Source organism: Aythya fuligula, chromosome 5 (assembly GCF_009819795.1).
Source record: "Aythya fuligula isolate bAytFul2 chromosome 5, bAytFul2.pri, whole genome shotgun sequence".
Classification (NCBI taxonomy): Eukaryota; Metazoa; Chordata; class Aves; order Anseriformes; family Anatidae; genus Aythya; species Aythya fuligula.
The window spans coordinates 8765877-8779650 of NC_045563.1; positions in this window are offsets into that span (position 1 = coordinate 8765877).

The window sequence follows — 13774 nt, forward strand, 5'->3', positions numbered from 1 at the left end:
ACTTACAGCTAACACCTGGATGTTCTCCCTATGGTCAGCGAGACTGGGCCATTAGCTGTAACTGGAAAAAAGACTGGGTCCTCTATTTTGAAATAATGACACCAAGGTTTCTATATTTAAATCCTTTAATATGGAAAGGCTGCTAGGCAAAAATACTCCAAATAAAGAGAGGGCTGAATTGAGTTTGGTGGGGTAACTTCATATTTCATATAGAATTTCATATTTTTTCATATAGAATTTCATATCTTTTCATAATAAAGAATTTCATATCTTTGCCTTGTTTAATTTTTAATGCATTAATTTTGCATTTGAACACAGCATCTTTCAGCATAGATATATTGGACTATATTTAGTGCCAGTTAATGCAGTCTATGCTAAGTAAGTAAGGGCCGTGAATGCATTTGACAGCATCTTTATGAGGGATCTTAACAGCACAAAGCACCTTCTTGCAGAACATCCCAAACAGAGACTTAGAAGACAATGACATCAGGGGGTAAAAATGCACACGGTCAGCACATCTGGATCAGCACATCGTGACAGCATTTGCTGCAAGGGACCCTTTCGAGCCATGGTCAGACTCAAGCTGCTATTTTCCAGGCAGAAGCCTTGGGCAGGACAGCGGTATAATTTTCCTAGGTCTGAGCCTGCTGGTGTAATGAGGTGCATGTTGTATTCTACTTCCCCAGTGGGGCAAATTATGCCCAGAAGTTCTCATTTCAGGACTGCTGAGTATTTGAAAGGCTGTTAGTGTAGTGTAAAAAGCAGCAAAGCAGAACCTGTAACATGGGAAAAAACATCTGAGGTCTGTTCTACAGGTTGAAGATGATCCTCAGACAGTGCTGGAAAGGGAAATGTCAGCTTAGCCAAAATGCAAGTGCAGTGGGAGCCTCTGCTCTAGCCATTGCTACTCTAGCAGCTCTTGGTCTGCACTGTGGCATTGCTGTGAATGCCTTGTCCCACAGCCATGAAAGCTGGTGGCAAGGCTGACTGCTGCTCCATGGCAATGTTCTTGCAGCAGGGGTGAGGGACAGGCCCTCCTGACACCACACTTTGCACCCAAAGAGCTGGTGAGGCTCCAGCTGTGCGCCCTGTAAGTCTCCAGATGTTTGCTGGTGAAGACAACATTTGAGCTACCTACTGTAGACAGTTGTCATGTGTGATCAGAAGTGAAAGCGGAGGTCCGTGTTCAGCTGGTAGGGGGGATGCGAGGCTAACCATGCCACATGCCAGAATTTGCCACACGTTCTGTGCCACAAAGCCATTCCTCCATCCTGATAGCCTGACCAAGGTTTGGGTTGGTACCTGGGCATCCTGCTTTGTTCAATTTCAGTGTGCCTCTCTGATTTAGCCCCCATGCCAGGGATTTGGCTAACTGAGCAGCATGTGAGCCGTGGGCCTGGAGAAGTGCTGAGCTTCCTCTGCTTGGAAGCATCATGTGGCTGCTGGCTGATCACCCCTTGTGCAGGGAGCTGCAATCTGCTACCAGGTATCCTCTAGCTGTGTGTGAGGATGCCACTTGTCTTGAATATGCCCTGTGTCCCTCGCCTTGGTACGCTACGGGTGCCACTGCTCGTGTTCTTCCCTTTCTCACTCATGAGCATGAGGGAAAAATATGATTACCCATCACTTGGTTCAGCCAAAGGACTACATGGATGATTTACACCTCATTCACCAGACAGCCACACCAGCAGTCTGCAATTCAGAGTGCTCTTTATGTAAGAGAGCTGTCTGTCTGTTCTATCTCAGTTTTGCTGTTATTTTTACCCTTTTCTTTTGCTACATCTCCAAAAAATCTGAAGGGCCTTAGCTAATTTGGCTTCATTTACAGCAAGAATTTCAACATTCAACCAGCCAGACCAAATTACTGATTTCAAATGTCTGATCTATAGCATAGGATAGAGTCTTGAAGCAATTAAATCTAGAAGAACTGGCGTGTGTGCAGTAGTGCGGATTGGCTCCAGCACCATACCCCTTTCCATCTTCATGCTTTAACCAAGAAATTAAAAAGAAATTAATTTTTTTTATTTTTTTTTTTTTTAAATACGATATGGAATTTTAATTTTACAACAGTAAAAAGAGAAAGAAAAAAAAAAAAAGTCCAGAAACCATTTGCTGACTTTTGATTTTGATTTTTTTATTTGATTCCCAAAGTCCTTGACACTCGAAGTAACAAGACTCAGCAAGAAATATGAGGACCGTGTGTCTGAATGGAGCATGCATCTTGCATGAGGAAGAGCCTGGGGATATGATTTTCCTAAGTTTTCTTCATGTCACCTTCTTAGCTGTCGTATACTCTAGAACCACTAGGAGTAAAACCATGTGATGTGTAACTGGCAAATGTTATTGTAATTTAAAACAGTTTTGGCCATCAATGGATCGTATTGCAAAACATCATTTTTTTTTAGAGCTCTTCCATGAGCAAGGGGACCTTCATGGCTTAAGGAGCTACCTCCCATCAGCTGAGCCCTAGTTGCTCATCCTGTATGCATTTGCTGCTGCGTTAACAAGTATGTTTTGTTCCTTGGGTGAAGCAGATGGAAAGCAAACAGGAGGAACTGCTACCCAGGCTGTGGCACCTTAATAGTTTTTGATGTTCATCCACACCTCTACCATAACTATGAGTTAGCAAGACTGGTTGGCCCATCCCAGATGCAATAGCAGTGTCTATACCAAGTTTATTTTATCCTACAGAACTCTTCCCTAAAGCCTCAGCTGTTGGTACAGAGAAATAAACCTGTCTGTGTGTTTCACTAAAAATAATTCTTGCATTTGCCCAGTTTTCCTATTAACTTTATCAGAATTCTATAATAACCAAGCTCAGAAAATCCATACTAAAAGATCCTTATCTCCTCTTAAATAGCAATTTACCCTAACATCATATATGAAATAATTGTATGATATGATAAATTCATGCCAAGCTTTGGTTGTTCCAATTGATCCAACATCTTTCTTCACTTAATGACAACCATTTTTCCATAATATAAAAATGAATTGAGTCATTTTACGGACTTGCAGGCTGAGCTTTTGAATGATTTCATCCAGAATTTTATATTTCAGAGGTGGATTCATAGTGCTAAAAGAGTAAATGTATATGCAGCGGTTTAAATAATCAGATTAAATGATTCATGGTGTATATATAAAGTTGCAAAACAGTCATCTTAAGGAAAACACATGCTTGATGAACACTTAATGCTTATTTTCCCATTATTTGAGTAATTTTGAGAGGCATTTTTCATGTATACAGAGTGTTAAGTAAGAAATATGACAATATTTTGCCTTAGGGGGACTGTGTTCTTATCTTTCGACTTGCAAGAGGCATGAGGTGAAATGTCCAAGCTGTTCTAGCTGTCATAGCTATACAATACCACTTTGAAGTATGTTAATATTCCTTCTGAGCTGTTCCACTGCTCCCCACTGAAACCCTCCCATTACAAGTTGTCTTCAAATTACAGAAACAGCTCAAAGAGCCATTAATCTCCAGGGCCATGTGATGCTGCCTTAGACTTGTTGCAAAAGTGGACAAGAAAATATGAGAAGTTAAAACTAACAGATGTGGTTAAAGTGTGGAAATTCATGTGTCTTGGATTCCGTGGATTTACTTTAATCAGTTTTGTGACCTGCTTGGTTAAGCTGTTGTAAATCCTAGTGTAGGCACTGTGAGGGGTACTTAGTAAAGCTAATACAAGGAAGATTCTTCTCCCTTGGCTCTTTCCACAATCACAGAAAAGAGAAAAAGGCTTTTCCAGGAGAACAGCTGGGGCTGCAAATCCACTGAACTGACCTCATGAGAAGATGCTGAAAGAGCAATGTCCCTTCCTCCAGCCCTTCTGCTCTCTGCAGCCAGCTCTGGTTCTCACTGGGCTTCCCGTCAGCCCCATCAGCTCTCTAACATTGCAGAAAAGGATGCTGTTATTTTCCACCGAGGTAGTTGCTGCCAGGCTGGTGGCTGAATTGGCACACAGGATGATCTGACCTGAAGAGCAAGGGCTCCCCTCGCAAGGCTGTGAGCAGTACTTCAAGACACTGAGCATACTGTGAGAGCTCTGCGCCTTACAGCACATCACCACGGCTGTACATTCACTATACATGCACACATATATGTACCCATATGTACACAGACTTATATTAAATACGCAAAGATTCATATTTAAATACTTACATAGAAGGATACATCCCCCAAAATTTGCCAAAGAAGGGGTTACATCAATCTATAAAAACTATTCTGAGGAATAGTTTGTTTAAAAAAAAAAATGTTGCTATGGCTGCAGTGGCTTTTGTGTACAGTATTTAACAGCGGGCTTATGCAGAATGAAGTGACAGACTGATGTGTATCTTCATGTGGCCAAACTGACACTGGCTGTTGATTCAGCTCTGCTCCCTATTTTTGACAAAGGACAGCATCTCTCTGGCTCCTGGCTTAGCGAGTCCAGAGCTCAGTACTCATAGCCATTTCGGGCAGCTGTGACTCAAGCAACCACTCAGAGTGTTTGCTGGCCTGAAAATGGGGGCATATGTATGTCATTTCCTCCTGTAGGCACACAACACATCATTTTCCCTTCTATTCATTTTATTTTTTTAATTATTTTTGTGTGATAGCAAATTATTTGGGACCTACCATGCTGTGCAAGCTACATACCATGACCAAGACTACTGAGAATGAGAAGTTTGAAAGATCTGTGTTCTTTTAATGGGTCTTCTTTTAGAATATTTAGAACATCTAAGAGGCACCTGACATGAAAAGTAACTTTAAAAATGTCGCCCTCAGATTACAGAAGGAAAAAGCAGTCAGTGAGACTATAAAGCAAGTCAAGAAACTGAGCTTCAGAGGCCTAGGAAGGAAATGTGGTGTGGAGCCTGGGGCTGGAAGGGGCCTCAGGAGAAGTGATTTTAAGGCAGAGCAAGTAAGTGCTTGGCAGACACAAAAGCAATACTTGTTCATATCTGTGGGATCGTCCGGCTACCCAGAAATTAGTGTTTCAATGGTCTGATTTTGGAGAATATTTTTCACGTTGTTTACTGTCTTCCAGGAAATCAAATCAGTTAGTGGCATAATCACAGATTTGAACAGTATGACACATATCTGATGGGCCAAAACAGTGTTTCAAATGCTCTGTTGATGGCTTTGTTGCTTTCCATTTTAGTTTATCTTCTTACAAAAGCACATCTGAGATAGTATGACAATGAAAGAAGAGAAGACATTCGCACTTTAAATAACTTAACTCATTTGATAAAGCCTTGAATGTAACTATGACCTATGAGTATCATTCCTTTCTTCTGCCAATCTTGAAAATGTTTGTGATTAGTCTGGCATTTTTCACTTGCCCAAAGAGTCCAAGTCCAAGAACTGTGCCAGCAGTGCCCTGCACATGGTGCAGATCCCTGTGGGCCGTTAGCAGAAGTCTGAACAAATGTTCATTTGTAGGTCCAAGCCCAAGTTTTACCTATAGTAAGGGTAAGTTTGGCATCCTGCATAGGATGCCAAAAAGTTTAGTCCTTTTTGAGGAAGGACACTAAATAAGAAGTCTTTCCAAAGCCATCCATCTTTGGGTGTCAGTAGTGATCAGTACAGATCCTCAGGAGTTGATGGATGCAAACGTTGAGTGCAGCAAACAGATCCAGATCCCAGGAGATCCTCTCTGCTATTTCAGATCCACTCTGCCAAAGAAGCCTGCCAAAAGTCAATTTGAAGTTGTTACCATAGCCATTTCTTTATAATGCAGTCATTAATTATCCACCACGTTGTTTAGAAAACAGTTCTAGTGATTTTCAGACTCGGTCATTCCCAGCTGACGTCTGTGCTCCAGACGTGTATTGACCAAGGATCTGATGCCCCCAAATCTCCTCATAGGCAGACTCCTGCTCAGGTGACAGCTCTCTGGAGGTGCAGACTCCCCACTGACCATCACAATGGATCAGGGCCCAAAGGTTTTGCTTCCAGGACTTGCAGGGGAGAAAAGTGCTAAGGCTGGGCAGAGAGGAATGCCAGGAGGGCTGTTCTCTACCTGCAGAACTGGCAAAATGGACAATCTGGATTTTATGAATGAAATGTTTGAATGTAACTTGTATGGTGCACCCATAGTGTGCACATATTCCACTACATTCATGCTATGGCATGTTTAAGTGCTGACACTGAAATATATGCATTAGCTGAATGTGTTAATTATTTTTCAGAGTTGCTCATCTTCATAATTACAATAAATAGCAGTTTTTCTCATTCAAAAATTGCATAATGTCTGTTGATTCTCTTCACTTTCAGCTGTAACATTATCTGATGGACTCATCTGTTTTTTCCTCTGAGATGTACCTCAGCAGGATTTCAAGTAGCAAAGACTTGTTCAAACCACCCACTTTTTGGCAATGGAGGTAGAACCACAGGTATGAAAATCTTCCCTAGCAAACCCTATTTAAAGAGATAAAGACAGAGGGATCATACAGATGGCACTTAGTTGGAAAGAGTTCAGACCGGTTTTGTTAGAAAGTACCTTTCTATCCATGAGGCAGATACTGTCTGTCATCGAAGGCTTTATAACCTGATATAGCAATTACCTTTGTGTGGGTGATTGTATGTGCTCATAGTTGGGCCAGCATTGGTATACCTGTTACTCACCATCAGGTGTAAATACTAAAATGAAATACAGTGTTTCCCCAGAAGGAAGTTCAGCAGAAACAGAACATCTCCCAGGGGGCACAGGTACACTGTGAAGTAAACCCAGAACCTCCCTAAATAGAAGTATGGACCCATGTAGTTTAAGATACAAGCTTATTGTCTGTGAGTAAACAGGCTGAGGCCAGGATCTGAGCACTGTCTGTAGTCATCATTGTCACTAAGCTGCTGGTGGGCACCATGGCATGGTTTTCTCCCCACATTTGGGGTTAGGGAGGCCAAGGATTTCTCCTATAGGGAACATTGTCAGCCACCAAGTAGCTCTGGCTCTGAAAACCCTCCCTCAGCAGACAAGGTCTGTAGTATCTAAACATTAAAGGTCCTTCACTTCCTGACCTTAACACTCCTCTGACTTCTGGCCAGCATGCTCTGGGCCTGCAGATCTACAAACCTGGCACTCCTCATGTGCATCTCACAGGGCAGTTAAAGGAGCACACAGAGGAGGCTCCAGCAGAAGGGGGCTCCCACCACATACAGGTTGCTGCTGCCTGAGGGCAGGAAACCCAGGTCTGTGCTCCCACAGGTGCCAATCCCTTCAGTAGAGCACTCACTGGGATTGCAGGAAAGCCAGGTTCATTACTCACTTATGTCACACATTCCTTAGGATACAACCCTAACCTCTGGGTCTCGAAGAGAAAGCCTCTCTCAGCTTTCACTTGAGAGGAATTCAAGATAAATTTTGTCAGAAAGAGAGCAAAAACAAATGTTAAGATCAAGGTAATCACTTGAGGATCATAAGTACTTTAGTATAACCTTTCTTCCTGGAACTAACGCAGATGACTTTCATGTGTAGTGCACAGACAGTCCCAAGAAAACAGAGGTTGAAGGTCTGAGAGATTGTCCCACACACTACACAGAGACTGACACTGGATGTCCCATGTCTTAAATTCTCTCTCCTTATGGAAGACTTTGCCTGCAAAACATTCTTCAGTACAATGCTTTTGTTCATGTTTTGAGAGAAAAGAGTAGATTTTGCACTTAGAAAAGCTCTGAGCTCCCTTTCTTGATGGGGTGCAGGATATGGATCCCAATGGGATGGGATGCAAGTTTTGGGAGCCTCATCACTGCACATGGGTGAGATTTTAACAATAAGTCTTTCTACTCTTCCCCCAGCAACCTGGTGATCCTGCGTTACATGTTGAGGGCCTACTCCCCACATAAGAAGCCTGAGGAGCACCAGTGATGGTGGTTTTCTCTGGGAGCACATTAGCACATTGCTGTGTGATGGAGAGACACCCCACGGGACTTCAGTCGCCCTCTACTGGACTCTCTCCAGTATGTCCAGGCCTTTCTTTTACTGGGGGCACAGAACTGGACACAGCACTGCAGGCGCGGCCTCACCAATGCTGAGTACAGCAGAAGGATACCACTCTTGGCTTGCTGGCAATACTTTACCTCATGCAGCCAAGAATACCATTAGCCTTCTTGGCAGTAAGGGCACATTGCTGACTCATGTTCAAGTTGGTGTCCACCAGGACCTCGACGTCCTTCTGTGCAAAGCTGCTTTCCAGATGGGTGGCCCCCAGCATGTACTGATGGTGCGATGTACACATACATGCCTGGACTGACAAATACAACCCATGTTCTGGCTTATATTGCAAGTACATGTTGCAATACCATAACGCTTAAACAGTGACAGGACAGTATTCTTAGCAGACTGTATTATACAAGAATCAATACTCACGTTAATAAATAATGGCTAAAACCTCTACAGACTGGTTTTCCAAGAATATCAAAGACTTGGCAAGCATGGAGCTAATTCATGTTCTTATATAGTCATTTTGACTTCAGTGGAAATGTTTATGTAGAAAAGGAATAGGAACATTTGGTGACTTCATACCAATGAAAGCAGAAAAGGTGAGTGAATCTCATGTAGCTTCTTTTCAGCAAGGACCTGGCATTCCCTGCTTGGCTGGATGCAATACTGGCAGTCCATGTTTATTCTCTTTAACTTCTGTTAGACAAAGGCTCCTCTTCGGGTCTACCTTTTAGTGCTTTTGATAATCTGTTTTAAGTTAAGAGAAATCAAGGGTTATTCAAGGTCTTTCTCTTCACACTTGGCAGTGTGCTGGAGTAATCAAGAGGAGGAACTATACTACTACAGAAATAAGTCTCTGCATGAAGGCATAGTTAATGAAAGTGCTCCACTTCTATTAGTGCATGACACCGTCTCCTTTTCTCTTACCAGTGTATGTAACACTCATCTCCAGAGGGATTTTATTTATTTATTTGTTTTTGCTATTGTAGGATCAGAATAGAGGGTCTAGGGACTGGAAGGCAAATGAAACAAGCAAGCCATGACTTATAAATGAGACATCTATGAAGGTGAAAGAATGACCACATTTCCTGGATCCCCAAATGGTTTTGAGGATAGTCAGTCCTCAAATCTGGGCCAGCCAAAATTATTTCTTATGCAGGTTTCAGAGCAAATGACTAGGCACGGCTACACAAAGTTGAATGTGAGTCAGCAATGTGCCCTTGCTGCTAAAAAGGCTAATGGTATTCTTGGCTACATAAGGCAAAGTTTTGCCAGCAGGTCAAGAGAGGTGATGCTTCCCCTCTGCTCAGCACTGGTGAGGTGATACCCGGAGTGTTGTGTCCAGTTCTGGGTCCTTCAGTACGAGAGAGACCTGGACATACTGTAAGTAGTCCGATGCAAGGCCACCAAGATGCTGAAGGGACTGGAGAACCTCTCCTACGAGGTTGAAGATATGCAGTAAAATCCCCCTCAGCCTTCTCTCTTCAGGGCTGTACAAGGCTAGTTTCCCCAGTCCCTCCTTGCATACCACCTGCTCCAGACCCCTAACTTTCCTGTATGCTACATCCTCTCTCCTCTCAGAACTTTTTGAATCAAGAATAAGCAAGTGCTATGGGAGGGACGGGGAGCCACTATTGGATTCCTGTCCTACTACAATGAGGAGCAACTGCCTGAGGTTTTTGGGGTGGTGTCAGGGCTATCTGGGCTCCAAAACATCCTTAAACCATTAATCCTTAAAATGTGGTAGTCTCTGGATCAAAAGTGTTCATGGGTGTTGTTGCCAAGGTAGTTCTAAATTTCTCCTCATTGCAGTTATTGCTACGGGAACATTGCTGGCATAACATTTTCTCCTGGAGTCTTCCTAGAGCACCTGCTTCATTCACCACATGTGCAGGCATAAGCCAGGACAGATGCTTGGGGAAAGAGCTGAAACCCCAAAGCTCACAAGGCTGACGCCCTTTTATCAGAAAAGAGGCCACCCAAGTTCCTGATTTAAGGAGAGAGGCAGGAGGAATCTTTGAAAAAGAAGAAACTTCCTTAATGTGTTTAAGAAAAGCCTTTCCAGAGACAGTATTAAAAATATGTGGGTGGGGTGAGAGAGAAAGAATTATTATTTATGTATAAAGTTACACACAGAGACAATGTACAAAATCACTGAAAAAAAGAGTTTGTGTGTATCTGATTTCCTGAGTAACGATAGCATGTGTTTAGTATTATGGCTAATCCTTTTTAGGAGCCAAAGTTAACATCTTCCAAAGTATAAAGTTTTATTTTGTTTTGTTTTGTTTTTCAAAGCTGAGTTAAATGCTAATACTTCAAACCTACTTAAATGTAGGGAAAAAATAACAACAACAACAAAACCCATCACCAACACCAACACCAAAAAAAAAAAAAAACAAACAAACACACACACACACACAAAAAAAAACAAACCTCTGGAAACTCTCTATTTAGCTTTCTGTAGTTGAAACAATTATTCAATTGGATAAGTAATCAGGCCAGTTCAGGTTGGTGAAATTTTGCATGGCTGAGCAGAACAAATTATCTCCTCTGTGAACCTGGAGAAAATAGCAATATAAAAAACACAGTGACTTTTTTTAAATTATTTTTTCTTTTTTCCTCCATTATGAAAGAACAGCTACATAGATCCGGTCTAAAGGGGTCTTGGGATGAGACAAAAAAAGGAGACAAGCATGAAGACTTCACAGGATGAAATGCCATGCCCATCCCACTGTGCAGAGCTGTCATGGGACAGTTGGAGGCAACGAGAGGTGGCCAGAGAGGGCATCTTTGAGGGTTTGTACAGTTCCCACATCTCAGTGTATGTTTCAGTTGCTGAAACTGTTTGTGTTTTTTCTGTGCTCAGTATGTTGTAGTGAGCAAGCTCTGGAGTTTGCAAGTTGTAAGAGGGATACAGGAGCAGCTCATGACTCCCCATCCTCTCATTTTGAGCAGCGTGGCTGTGAGCTCAACAAGACAGCAAAGCACATATGTATTTCCCAGATGGCTTAAGTCATTTGTCTTTAACTCAAACCTCCCTTTGGGTGTGGAATAAGGAGTTTCATTTTTAACAAGACCTCTTCAAACAAAACTACTGGGAGCTATAAGTGAGTATATTTTGTTAGAGGCTTTCTGCGCACTTGCAGGAAGGAGCAGCATTAAAAAGAAAGCTTGTAGAGCTGGTGCATTAGCAGGATTTCTTATGTAGGAAAGGACATAAAGCTAAAGGTATGTTAGTTTCCCCCAAATCAGTTCTCCAGCATCCTCTCCCTTTTGACGGCCTTGTACACCGAGCTGTCTGATGATGACAGTGACTTTGCTGTAGTGCCAAACTGTCAGAGGAGGTGTGTGAAACAAATATTGCAGCATCAGTGTGCAGACCAAGTCCCCACGGTCAGCCACGGCCTTCAGTTCATGGCTAACAGGGAGTGGGGTTCCTTTTTGAGGTAAGAATTCCCAAAGATATAATACTTCTATTCCCAAAGTGTAGTACTTCTACTTGTTGTTGAGACGGTTTTTCTTTGATGATTTTCTTGTCTCAAAGGACTTAAAGGCAGTGGTTGGGACTCAGTGCAGCACTTTATACTGCCTGGAGAAGAGGACTGCTTCAGATCCATGCTCTCTTTCAGGAGTCAGCTCTGGCAGGACAAGGAAAGAACAAAGCTGGACGAGTTTCTGCACCTCGTCCCTTTCTCATCCAAGGACAGTTAATTCCATATGGTTTAAAGCAGAGAAAATGAATATGAAATCAAAAAGGCCCCTTAGTTAAAACCTGAGGAATTCAGTATGGACCCGGTGCCACCCATCCAAGCTCAATTTCCTGCAATTTGTTTCATCTCACCAAAATACTGCACAACAAATCACATTCTCAAATAACACAGGGAGATAAACTCTAATTCCACAACACGGCGTTGGCAAACAAAATGTTAGTGCATGAAGAGCAATCCTAGCAGTAAAAGGATGACTTCTAGTGGTTTACTTTATGAGCAGATATATATATATATATATATATATATATATATATATATATATATATATATTTTTTTTTTTTTTTTTTTTCCCATTAATTTAGCAGAAGGAGCAAAACACCAAACTGTTAACTTGATTGATCCTGGTAGTTACCATTTCCGAACATTTAGCAGCTGATAACTGATTTGTACAGCTGCTTTCCTCTGACTGATCCAGTAACCCTTCCAGACTTGTAGGGGGGGAATGTGACCAGATCCAATACCTATAAAATGTTCAGAGAATCGACATAAGAACCAAGCCAGATCAAACATGGGCATATCCTTTTTTCTGTGCATTAGGCCAGGAGAGAGTAAATGACAGGAAAAAACATGAATTTTCCATGTTTTTAGAACTGGATGTTTCAGCTAATCTCAATGAGCCAAAGCAAAGACAGAAGAGAAAACATTTTACTACAGATCACTAATACAATGGCACTAGATTTACTTCTGAGAAAACAAAACAAACAACAAAAAAATACACTTCACTGTGGTATTTTTTTGTCTTCCCAAGCTTGGACCTTGGGATTTACCTCTTCATATTTTCCTTGGCATTCAGGTCTCTCCACCTCACTCTCCACCTGAAAGTGAGGAAGAAAATACTTTTCACAGCTGAAGGCCCATCTGCTCTGTAGGGATGTTTGTTTGCACAGTGTTTTGTGCAATGCTAGAGGCTCACTGTCCTCTGTGATTATGATATCGTTTACCCTGCCCTTTCCCTGCCACCATTCCCTGGTGTTATGTGCTTACTTCAGCTACAAGCTGCAAGCAGAAACTTTCAGCATCAAGTCCAGGCTGTTCATTGCCCTGAGAGCAATGGGTGCAGGCATGGGAGCAGATCACATCACCTACTGCCAAAGCTGTCAGACCAAGGCTTTCCAATAGTAAGATGTCACCCCCGTGCTTATACAGCCTGTTATAAATGACTTCAGTGCCAAAATAGACTTTTGCATTTCCCTTCCTTCACTCACCTCTAAGAACCCCAGACAGCAAAACTAACTGGTCCTTGTGGGGCTGTCACCAGTTTCACCTTCACAGTAAAACCCCCAAGTAAGTGACAAGAGCTGCACTCCTCCGAGGAGACTTTTGCTCACAACAGTCTATCACAGCCTGGAAGCAAGGCAAATGAATAAAGGCACTCCCACCCTTAGATGTGTAATTGGCCATCCACTTATCCAGCTCCAGAGGCATGTTGTGCGTGTCCCACACACACAGCAGACCCCCCCTGGCAATCTACCCATCGGCATGTCATCAACATGACCACAATTGGTTTCACAAATAAGCTGGTGTTGCAAAACATAGATGCATGCTAAGTCAGAAAGCCCAGCTAGCACAGCATTCCCTGACACCAACAAGAAGCAGATTCCTGGGGGAAGAGGTAGGAAACAAGGCAGGTATTGAGTTACCTATCCCCTGCTTATGCCATCCCAGAATAATTCCCAGCAACCAGTGATTTAGGAATTGTGAAATATAGGTAGCATCTGTGCTATCATGTTTAGTATCTCTCCCTGGGCTTTTTTTTTCTCAAGTTTGTCTAAACCTGTGTAGGCTTTTGGCCTCCACAACATCCTGCAGTGATGAGTCACAGTTCAGCTATGCATTGTGTGAACAGGCACTTCCCCTTGTTTATTTAAAAATGGATCTGCTACTTGCTCATTTCACCCAGCACCCTTCAGTTCTCATGTACAACAAATAATGTACAACTCTTCCTCAGCCACCTTCCCCACACTGCGTGTGACTGTAAAACCTTCTTTCATACTCCCTCCAACCATTTCTCATGTCCTTACCTTTTATTGCTGTTCTACCCCCTGGTACCAAGAATCCCGCAAGAATCCCACAATATTTTCT